The sequence below is a fragment of the Triticum aestivum genome, chromosome 2B (genome assembly GCF_018294505.1).
Source record: "Triticum aestivum cultivar Chinese Spring chromosome 2B, IWGSC CS RefSeq v2.1, whole genome shotgun sequence".
In the NCBI taxonomy this organism is placed as follows: Eukaryota; Viridiplantae; Streptophyta; class Magnoliopsida; order Poales; family Poaceae; genus Triticum; species Triticum aestivum.
Window position 1 is genome coordinate 532,578,117 of NC_057798.1, and position 10,725 is coordinate 532,588,841.

Genomic DNA, 10,725 nt, shown 5'->3' on the forward strand with positions numbered 1-10,725 from the left:
CATTAAGACCACAGACACGGTTAGACGAGTCCGGCAGCCCAGATAAAATTGAACCAGGGCGCCGTACATGTAATCCCATAGAGGACACCAGGGGCTATAAATACTTAATATAGCCCCACACTTGGCTTAATCTTATTGGCAGGCCAACATCTTACACTTTTACTATCCATCGCATAGTTACGTTGTACTCTCCTACACGAGTTTTCTTTTTTACAGACAACATTCGCGCGATACCCTTCCAGGATACGGCACAATGGAGACAAAGGCGCAGACATGCAGCAGGGCCCCGCTCAAAAGGTTTCTCTTTAGATTAAGACCCTGTGTAAACCTTTTCTATTGCCTCTTGTTATTTGAACATCCCATGGGCTCCATACCCACAGAGGATACTGCCGTTATTGGCATTTCGCCACGACAGACTAATGCACGTACCTAGAAATACATGGTTTATAATGAGTGGGCATTCTTCAGACCATTTTCTGCTATAAAGTACGGATACCTTCGGGAGTATTCGGTGTCACGAGTTTGGCCTTATATGCATCAGCTCCGAATCATGTCTTTGGTCAAATGTTGGGTTTGCCTGGCTCCTGGGTTTGCCGCCTTACGTTCCGTTCTTATCGGCTAAGGCGGCCAAAGGAGAACTACTGCAATTGTGCCCTGGTTTTTCCGGATGAGCACCTCCATAGAGAAAGCCGAAAACTGACTGTCAGGATACAACGCGAGACTGTTCAACCACTCGAAGGCTTACCGGAATCTTTGGGATTCCTCCGCATTAATGAAGGGCTCCCGGCCATGTACATATGCGCCCGTATTCGGATGCACACAAAAGTACTAGGGGCTACATAGTAGCCCCACTGTCAAACTCCTATGGCTAAGTGAAAGTGTTACAACTATATAGTATGGTTGCCTAGTTCGACGTGCGATCACCTCCTTAACGGACCAAGACGTTGGAACAAGTGTGATTATGCATATTTTTCACGAACACCCCCGCATTGTATGCATGGGGGCTGAAGCCAATGACTGCTAACTTTCAGAATTACACATAGACTTAAAAACGGCCGCACAGGAGGCACAGATAATACATTCGGGCACAAAGTATAAATATAGCCTCATAATCAAAATAACATTGTTTTTACAATGATTCGATTTTTCACTCGAATAATACATTCCTCGAGCACTGCGCTCCTATTAAGCGGGTACTCTTCGCCAAGTCCGCATACGCGTCTGCAGGACTCCAGCGTCCATCCAGGGGAGCATACTTCGGATCCAAAAACTTCGTCCGCGGTAAGTAGGAGCCCCCAGCCGCGATTTTACCGGCCTGTTGAAGCTCCTCCCGCACACCCCTCACCTCGGTTCGCACCTCCTTGGTGGCATTACGTGGCTTGTTCAGATTGGCCGAACTAGCCTTATTCTCCTTTTCAAGGAGTTCATACCGGTCGGCGGCATTTTTCAACTCCACAGCCATTTCGGCTATCTTTTCCTTGCTTCGGCGATGAGCAGCCTGTTCGGCTCTCAATTCTTCGGCCGCCTTTAGGGCAGCCGCATTGCTAACCTGAGCTTGTTCCTTGGCCTGGGCAAGTTCCGCACTCAGGGCTTCCACCGCAGCAGCACCATCTGCATTGCAAAAACATTGCATTAATATTATGCCCTTCTCGTATTTTCCTATATAACATAATAAGGAAAGCAGAGCACATACCTTGTGACTCGTTCAGCCGCTCGTTCACCGGCGTGATATCGGCATCAATAGATCCGATCTGCCTCCTTAGCTCGGCAACTTCAACGGACTGGTCGGCTGCCGGACCCTTAGATACATGCGCATATGTACAAGCGCAATCATTACTATATGATCCCCTGTTTGCCGCCTAGGGCGGGCAACCAGAGTCTCAGGGGCTACTATCCATATGGAGCACACCTAGCGTCTGCCTCACAGCCAAAAATAGTGTATTTTTCACTACATACCTCAAAGCCTCTGAGCAGGCTCGTAAATGCTTCATTCAAACCGCTTGTGGCGGATGAAATCTTCTTGAGCACCATGCTCATTAATGAGCGGTGCTCCTCCGAGAGCGCAGTTCGCTCTAGAAGGCCTGTCAGTATGTCCGGCCGGACATTGAACCGTGCCGAACCCTTCTCCTCGCCCCCCCCCCCCGTGGGAGCCAAACGCTCCGGGCTCAGGGAGGCTGACATATTAGCTTCTGGCTTCGGCAGATCTGGACTCCTCCCTGATGACACCTCGGTGTCGTCCGCTTCATGAGGCGGGGAGGTGGGTGGGGTCTCGCTCGCCATCATCTCTGGAGGAAGATCCCACGAAGACGAACTCTGTTGAGAAGAGCTGCTAGCCGGACTGCAAAAGACGAATCCTGGTTATTGATCTCGGAGAAACACAGTACCTTTGAATTAACGATTAACTTACAGCTCGGTGGAGGGCAGGCCCGTTGGCGGGCATGACATGGTGAATACGCCCGTCAGGGCGGAGCCCCCCGGTGACACTTTCTTCCCCTGTTTGGGCATCTCCGTCTCCAAGTCTTCGGAGGCGGCCCTTTTCTTCCCGCGCGGGGAGGTGGCTTCGGATTCCCCTCCCCGACTATCCTCCCTTGGGGAGGAAGCAATTCTCCCGGTCCGGATGTGCAGTGTGTGAAGTTCGGCTTCGCTGTCCTTCCCTTTGTCTTTCCCTGAGGGCATTTTGCTGAGCACCCGGCCAAGCATCTTGGCAACGATTGGACTAAGCGAGCCTTCGGGAAGTGGCACCGGACACCTGATTCTCTCCGCCTTGCTGAGCCATTCTTGGCCACGGAGAGTTTTCAGAATAATGACTATGACAAATAAAATAAAAGTGTCCGGTTTTAAGGTTACTTACTTGGGCATCTAGGCGATTGCAGCTTAGGCCCGCATCCTCGGTGGTGTCCGGACACTTTACTTGTGGTCCAAAGAATAATTTACAGATCCCTTCGAGCTTCAGGCCGAAGAAGTGCTTAATAGTTCGCAGACCCTCTGGATTGAACTCCCACATCCAAAGAGGCCGGTGTTTGCACGGCAACATTCGTCGGATTAGCATTACTTGAATTATGCTGACAAGGTTAATGTCCTTCTCAATGAGCTCCCGGATACGGCTCTGCAGTATTGGAACATCACTGGTGGGCCCCCAATTCCATCCTATGCGGTCCATGATGCCAATTGCGACGGAGGGCCCGAGCGGAAATCAGGGGCGGCCACCCACTTTGTGCCTCTGGGGGCCGTGACATAAAACCACCTTCGTTGCCATACATCGGATACTTTTGGGAAAGAACCCTCTGGCCGTGGGGCATCAGCGTTCCTGCTTATTATGGCGCCTCTGCACTCCGCATGTCGCCCCTCGATCATCTTCGGCTTCACATTGAAGGTCTTGAGCCATAAGCCGAAGTGTGGAGTGGCGTGGAGAAAAGCCTCGCACACAATGATGAACGACGAGATATGGAGGATAGCGTCCAGAGCTAGATCATGAAAATCCAACCCGTAATAGAACATGAGACCCCTCACAAAGGGATCAAGGGTGAGGCCCAAGCCGTGGAGGAAGTGAGGAACAAACACGACGCTCTCACTGGGCTCCGGTGTAGGGATGACCTGCCCTGGAGCAGGAAGCCTGTGCTGGATGTCGGTGGTCAGATATCCGATCTCCCTAAGCCTCACAATGTCCTCCTCTTGGATCGAGGAGGCCACCCACCGGCCTTGAGGGTTGGATCCGGACATATTGGAGGATCTGGGGTGTTGGAGCTTAGGTCTCGGTTGCTAGAACTCGAGGTGCGAGAAGGCGCAAGGGAGGTGGAAAAGAGGCATAAGCCTCGACCCCTTTATAAAGGGGGAGAATATCAAGAGTCCTCAGCGTGACCGCTTGAGGCTTATCTAAAAACACACGGAGTCATACCAACGGTCGTCGTGGGGTTACGCATGCCCATATTGATGGAAGATCCCGTAATAAGAGGAACATGATCTCTGCTTTGGCAGGGCGTGCCAATAAAACCACCTCGCAACACGAGTCGAGGTAGGGCAAGAAACGCCGGTTCGTGTTGGACCGGGCCACGATGCAAGGGCACGACGTACGAAGATTGCCAGCAGATCAGATTTATGCCATGTTCCCTACCATAGTATGTGAGGATCATCTCGCAGATCCAGACACGGTCTAAGTGTTCAGTAATTACTTTGGAGTATTCGGAGATGGAACCCGCCTTGCAATGCCGAAGACAAGACTGCGCGCCGGACTCATCATCATTGAAGCCTGGTTCAGGGGATACTGAGGGAGTCCTGGATTAGGGGGTATCCGGACAGCCGGACTATATACATCGTTCGGACTATTGGAGCGTGAAGATACAAGACTCAAGACTCTGTCCCGTGTCCGGATGAGACTCTCCTTTGCGTGGAAGACAAGCTTGACGATCCGGATATTGTATTTCCTTCCTTGTAACCAACTCCGTGTAAACCCTAGCCCTCTCTGGTGTCTATATAAACCGGAGAGGTTGGTCCTTAGAAGGCCGATCACAATTACAATCATAATCATCATAGGCTAGCTTCTAGGGTTTAGCCTCTATGATCTCGTGGTAGATCTACTCTTGTACTACTCCTATCTTCAATATTAATCAAACAGGAAGTAGGGTTTTACCTCCATTGAGAGGGACCGAACCTGGGTAAACATTGTGTCCCTTGCTTCCTGTTACCATCAGCCTAAGACGCACAGATCGGGACCCCCTACCCGAGATCTGCCGGTTTTGACACTGGCATTCGCGTCTTCCTCATTAGACAACAATCCCAAGAGATAGTACATCACTTTTGGGCCAGATTCCTCCTTGTAATGAGAAAGGTCAAGGACTGTCGCGAGGAAGACACAATCTCATTCTTTTACAAGAATTGCACGAACATGCGAATCCTGAATGCCATAAGTCATTGTGACATAGCACACTTCACTGACTTGGTGGCCATAGTACAGAAGTACTGTGCGATGGAAAGCACCTGGAAAAGCCAAGCAAAATTCTGGGATCCTCCGGCTCTCACTAAACCCCTTGTCCGAACTAAAAGGGTGCACTCTTGCAAGTCACCCGATCCAATTACATAGAAACCAAAGCCCACTACAGGGCGTGGAACCATATTGGAGGGATGGCTCAATGCGCCATGCAAAATCCGCACCACACCGGATACCATACCAACACACAGCCTTAGAGCATGTTGGATACTTTGGCAGGTGGCCAAGAGCAGTGATGATCTCCTCATCAACGATACCATAGAGCATCATCCCATAGAAAACAACAATACAATATTGACAATCTTCAAGACTTTCGCCTCAAATAACAGGCGCAAGAGAGCACTCCGCGGCCTCGCCGAAGTCTGCCATGTTGCAGCAATAAATCCATGGAACGACACGACCATAACCTTCAATGCCAGTGACAAACCTCAATTCCGAATAGTCTGAGCACCAGCCGCTTTGGTCCTTAGTCCAATTGTGGACGGCTTCCGGCTTACTAAAGTGCTCATGGACGGTGGCAGCAGATTAAACGTCATCTACGAGGAAACCCTCAACAAAATGGAAATACACAAGAGCCGCATTGAGCAAAGCAGCACGGCATTTAGAGGAATTATCCCTAGTCGGGAGGCACAATGTGCGGGAAAAATCACACTAGATGTGGTATTCGGCACACCGGAGAATTACAGGTCCGAAGAAATCACATTCCAAGTGGCCCCGTTCAGTAGCGGATACCACGCCCTTTTAGGGAGGGATGCATTCACGAGCTTCCAAGCCATACCCCATTACGGGTACATGAAGCTCAAGATGCCCGGACCCAATGGAATCATCACCCTAGCTAGTGATCCGGACGTAGCACTCCGTGCCGAAAACAAAACCGCCGCACTGGCCCTTGAGGCATTATCCGAAGCCCTCGCGGCCGAAGAACTAACTGCGCTGCGCTCCATAGTGGATAGGGACGACGTGATACTCGACAAACGATCCAAGACCACCCCTTTCAAACCGGCGGACGAAATAGTCAAATTCCAAGTCCACCCAACGGACTCTATAAAAACAGCATCCATTGGGGCACAACTGAACCCCAGAATAGACGTTGCACTGTGGGTGTTCTTGCGCGAGAACTAGGACATCTTCGCCTGGCACCCTTCAGACATGCTAGGTATCCCACGCAGGCTGGCCGAGCATAGCCTAAACATATTGAAGGGATACAAGCCGGTCAAGCAGACTCTTCGACATTTTTCAAAACCTAAACGACAAGCCATGGGAGAGGAGCTAGACAAGTTACTCGAAGCCGGATTCATTAGAGAAATAAAACACCCGGACTCGCTAGCAAACCTGGTGATGGTACCAAAGAAGGACAAATCCTGGCGCCTATGTGTCGATTTCAAGGACCTCAATAAGGCTAGCCCCAAGGATCCCTTCCCTCTCCCCCGCATCGATCAAATCATCGACGCTACCACAGGAAACGACTCATTGTGCTTCCTCGATGCATACTCCGGATACCATCAAATCAAGATGGCGGAGTCCGATCAAGCCGCAACGGCATTCATCACTCCATACGGCCCCTTTTGTTTTAACACCATGCCTTTCGGGCTCAAAAATGTCGGTGCAACCTATCAACGCATGATTCAGACATGCCTGGAAAAACAAATTGACAAAACAGTTGAGGCATACGTAGACGACGTGTTCATCAAAACCAGACATGTCGAATCTTTAATAGACGACCTGAGGCTTACGTTTGATAATCTCCGAACATATGACATCAAGCTCAATCCGGAAAATGCATTTTCGGTGTTCCTACCGGAAATCTCCTAGGTTTCATCGTCTCCAATAGAGGAATTGAAGCAAATCCGGCTAAAATCCGAGCTTTGTCACAGTTGGCTACCCCAACAGACCTCAAGCAAATCCAGAAATTAACTGGATGCGTGGCTGCCATAAGCCGCTTCATCTCTCGATTGGGAGAAAAGGCACTACCTCTCTATCGCCTTCTTTGATGCACCGAACACTTCGAGTGGACGGATGTGGCTACGGCCGGACTGGAAAAAATAAAGGCTCTCTTGGCCAGCAACCCAATCCTGGCCGCACCAAACATCGGTGAACCCATGCTGTTATATATTGCTGCAATGCACCAAGTTGTAAGCGGAGTGCTCGTCGTCGAACGAGAGGAGGGCAAACATAAGTTCCCGCTTCAAAAGCCGGTATACTACGTATCCACTGTCCTCACACCATGCAAGTCACGGTACCCACATTATCAAAAGATAGCATACGCGGTCTTGATGGCATCTCGGAAACTATGACATTACTTTCAAGAGTGTCACTACTTTCAAGAGTGTTCAATCACGGTGGCCTCCGAAGTACCACTCAATGATATAATAAATAACCGTGATGCCATGGGCCAGATTGCTAAGTGGGCCATCGAGCTCTCCCGTTCGACATCATATATAAACCAGGGTGAGCCATTAAGTCGCAAGTACTGGCTGACTTCGTCGCCGAATGGACAGAAGCATACTCCAATTGGATCATGCACTTTGACGACTCTAAGATGTTGGCTGGTCTGGGAGCGGGTGTTGTCCTGACATCCCCCACCGGAGATACAGTCCAATACGTACTCCAAATATTATACACAAACTCCAACAATGCAGCCAAATACGAGGCTCTGTTGCATGGTCTTCGGATGGTAGTCTCCATGGGTATTAAACACCTAGAAGTGCATGGGGATCCGAACCTTGCAATATCTCAAATAAATGGAGACTTTGATGCCAAGGACCCAAAAATGGCGGCTTACCGCAATGCCGTCCTCAAGATGTCAGCTCGATTCGAGGGGCTCGAATTCCATCACGTGGTCCGAGAAAACAACCAAGCAGAGGATATCCTCGCCCGCATTGGCGCTAAGTGCGACCCCATCCCACCTGATATCTTCTTGGAAAGGTTGTTCAAGCCATCCGTGGTGTGGCAAGGGGAGACCGGCAATACTAGTCCTGATCCGTCCACAACCCCAGATCCCGAACACACTGACAAAATCAGGGGCTCCACCACCGAAATAACACCTTCGGCCCATGTAATCATAGTTGTCATCGCCCCCGTGGACAGAACCCTTCTTAGCCTACCTAAATAGGCAAGAACTTCCCGGGGACCAAAATGAGGCACGTTGCATTGTGCGGTGCTCTAAAGCCTACAAGGTTCACGAGGGAGAGCTTTATAAGAAAAGCGCTACCGGAGTACTCCAAAGGTGCATCTCCAAAGAGGAAGGGCGGCAGGTCTTGGCCGAAATTCATGCTAGACTCGGCGGCCACCACACCGCAGATCGGGCCCTTGTAAGCAAGGCCTTATGTACTGGTTTCTACTGGCCCACAGCCCGAGCAAACGCACAGGACCTCGTCCAACATTGCGTCGGTTGCCAGCTTTTCGCAAACCAAAGCCATATGCCACCTACCGCTGTCCAAACAATCCCCATAACTTGGCCCTTTGCAGTCTGGGGACTCGATATGGTCGGACCCCTTAAAGGAGGAAGCCATAAGAAAAAATACCTATTGGTCATGGTGGATAAATTCATCAAATGGATAGAGGCCAAACCAGTTAAAATGGCCGAATCCAGACCAGTGATAGACTTCATATCACGGGTTGTACACCATTACGGTGTCCCCCACAGCATCATCACCGATAATGGCTCCAACTTCACAGCCGTCGAGGTGAAAACTTGGTGCGGCAACATGGGCATTAAGCTCGATTACACCTCCGTCTGTCACCCCCAAACAAACGGTCAAGTCGAATGAGCAAATGGTCTTATTATGAGCGGCATCAAACCCAGACTAGTGCGATCCTCGAAGGAATCAGATACACACTGGGTCGAGGAGCTCGACTCCATACTATGGGGACTGTGGACCATGCCAAATCGCACTATCGGATACACACCATTCTCCATGGTGTACGGCGCAGAGGCGGTATTGCCCTGCGATATCATTCATGACTCACCTCGAGTGCGCATGTATGAAGAGAGAGAAGCCGAGCTTGATCGGCAGAACAGTCTAGATGCCCTGCGACATCGCAAAAGCCCGTTCCGCATTCTATCAGCAACAGTCTCGAAGGAATCAAAGCAAAGAGGTACGGGCCAAAAATTATAATGTTGGCGAACTCGTTCTACGCCTACCGGAGAAGAAAAAGGACAAGCTCAAGCCCAAGTGGGAGGGTCCCTTCATCATTGATAAAGTTCTCACCGGAGGAGCGTACCGCCTGTGTGATGCATCAGATAATCGACTTGAGCCGAACCCATGGAACGCGGCCAGACTCCGAAGATTCTACAACTAGCGCCGAACTCTGTGTTCGTCTCCTTACCTCTGCCCTTTTTAAATTATATCCTCTTTCTTTCCTTTTTATATATAGCCCTAAAAAGCTTCAAGTATGACTCAACTACACAATTTTGACGTGCTATGCGTGCTCACTATACCTGGGGGCTTCTTATAAAGAAGCTTAATATAATTATCTTCCCGGCTTCATGCCCACTACATATGTGTCATTTTTCCATATGACCTTTTCTTCGCCATTATATGCATCTATATGACTTAAGTTTTGGCCAAGCTGGGTTGCCTGGCTCCTGTGTTTATGACCTACGTTCCCGTTATTTCAACTAGGGCATAAGGGGAGCACCTCTGCGATTGTTACTACCGGGTCCGCCAGACATGTACCTCAGACTAGGTGAAGCCAAAAGCTAGTGTTCTTAAGGGAATATTCGGTCGGTGAACCAAAGATGTTTCTTACCTATTACAATATAAACCCCCAAATGTTTCATATCCTGCATTTTTGTTCGCAGTTTAGACATGCACATTAATGCATGCATACCTGGGGAAAGGAACCCCTAACGGAACTATTATCCTTGGAAGATGTTTCTTACTATCCATGTAATATATCATAGCTAGTTGGGTACTTGTCTGTTCAAGCACTTATGACCCCTACGCCTGGTTTCCATGCGTACCCCGGTTTACATAACTAAGCAGGTATTCGGATACACTCCGGACTGTCGGGTCCGTAGGTTGAAGCGAAAAGGTCCACCATGACAAATGATTTACAATCCGACTAGGGACAAAATATGTCAATTGAAGTACACAGTCACTTAGACTGGCTAAATTCTTCTTCTATACCATCCAACAGGCTGTCTAGCCTACAATCCTATTGGGAATACTTTGCGGCTAATCCTACCGGGTCATATATCAGACTAACGGGAATCTCTTTCCCATCTGACCCTATAGGTCCGACCAGGGCCATGTGATTCGGATCAACCTTGGTGTACCGCATTTTTACCAAGGCCCAGGCTTCCCTCGCACCTTGTCGGCAGGCCGATATCTTCCACAATTGGAAGCGCCGCCGCTCCCTTGAGCAGCTCTACAAGCCCCCCCCCCCATGCTTCCTGGCAGGGAGGCGGACAGCCACAAGGCCTGGGCAGTACCCTGCATCACCTGTCGAACTTGTTCGTGCAGTTGCGAAAGCTCTTGCAGAAGATCGCTTGCGGATCCGGGCATCTCCTCTTCAGGACGACCCGTCAGCATACCTATAGACATAACTCTGTTAGCCTGTTTCTTCTCTAAACTGTATAAAGGTTCGTTTGAGCACATACTAAAAATGTCGCATCGAAGGCTCTTATTCTCCTTCACGGAGTCAGCAAGCTGGGCCCCAACATCTTCCAATTCAATGCCTAGTTGGGTATTGGCATCCTGGAGATCATTTTTCTCTCGCCTAACCCATGTAAGCAT